Genomic DNA, 1,744 nt, shown 5'->3' with positions numbered 1-1,744 from the left:
CCTTATAACTTTGACTGAAACTATGCAAAAGCAATACATATAACCCAAACATTTGAACCCCCATAATATTTTGAAATAAAATTTTAAAAATGAAATAAAAATTAAAATCTTCATTAAAAATATAAAATATCAATACTGACAAGGCCATTATTATTGCTTTTTGTCAAATATGTTTTTGGATTCGACAATATTAAAATTCTTCTCTCTTGAGGGTGAGAACTTGTTAAAGTACATGGACAGTTTTAATTCAAAAAATGAAGAAAAATCTTGCTTTTATTAACTCTGACTAACTTCTCAAGGAATTTGCTGACATTTTTGCAAAGAATATGTTGCATTCTATAGTAAGAAACAAATTTGTTATCAAAATGTGAAAATTTTACTTAGCAGTTATGTGGAGTAATTAATACTTGTTTCAAAAAATAATTAAAAATTTATAGAGAAAAAGAAAAGGAAAGGAAAGTGTACATTATTCTACAAGAATAATGACACTAGGGCAAGAGTAGGATTTCTAAAGCCTAATTGGTGTGGAAAATTAATTGTCAAAGGTATTACATATAATTGTCCACTAAATTATACTTGACATTAAATCAAGGGAAAATAGAAACACTTTAAATCATCCCATGGCCACTTCGTGTAAAATATGAAAGAATGTTGTGGATAAGAACCTTGGAAGACCCTAATTTATTATTTTTTGAATGAGGGTAGAAAGATTGAATCATGTATCAAATTCTCTTTTAAAATCAAGGATGAGGCTTTGGGTGCCATTTCTCTCTTCTTAAAACACTGCGAATCTTTTCACTTACTCTCAGACAAAATTTCCCTAATCACATCAATTTTACCTTGCAGTAATATTTGCCCCCCAAGCTTGTATTATTAGATGATGTAGAGGAGGGTCTCCATATGCTTAGAGAGAGGGAAAGAGAGAAGGAAAGCTTTGTGTGTTTAGCCCCAGGGGCAAGAAATGAAAGACACTACAGAAAATGTAGGCACATCATTAAATCAAGAGGGATTTATGAAAGTATCTGATAAACACATACTTGTAGATGGCCAAGTAATATCTTTAGGAATGTAAAGTTAATCGAGGTAAAGCTACTTTTCATCTGTTTTTAAATTATAACATGATTTAATCTTGAATAAAACAATTAAAACATCGCGCTGATTGCAATGCAGCATCCCTTGCCTGCAAAAGAAAAAACTCTGCAGAGGGTTTCCATGGAAAATATATTGATCCAGAGAAAAAGATGACAACTAGATAAGGTAGATGACTATAAGCATGAGGGATGGGGGAGGCTTCTGCCGACCAATAGTTGATATCTAAACTACCCGTCAACTTGTAGGGTCATTGACCTTGATGCAATACATTTATTTCCTGGTCAGATACTTTCTGATTAAGTACTCACAATTTAATCAATTTTCAGGCCCTCACTTAGATCCAGATTAATTTTTGCAGCTCAAAAGTTAATTAAATCCCTTCTTCCAACAAAACAGATTTGTTCCAAACCATTTGATGCTAGTTTATGACCATTTCTCAAACATGCTCCTGAAAAAATATCCATTGGTGGTAACAGAAACTGAGAATTGCAGGGAGCCCTGGAGTTATTGTTCAGAGTCTTTAGAACACTGTCTTGTGGCGTTTTGATCGGAGTACTAACAAATCTCAGCAACGCTCATGTGTACTACTGATCTCTCTGTAAGAACTTACTCCAGAAAGTCGGGTTGTAGATTTTATGAAAACTAAACAATC

The sequence above is a fragment of the Otolemur garnettii genome, unplaced genomic scaffold (genome assembly GCF_000181295.1).
Source record: "Otolemur garnettii isolate 467f Iridium unplaced genomic scaffold, OtoGar3 scaffold00098, whole genome shotgun sequence".
In the NCBI taxonomy this organism is placed as follows: Eukaryota; Metazoa; Chordata; class Mammalia; order Primates; family Galagidae; genus Otolemur; species Otolemur garnettii.
The sequence above is the reverse complement of the archived record's forward strand: the minus strand, read 5'-3'. Positions refer to the sequence as shown.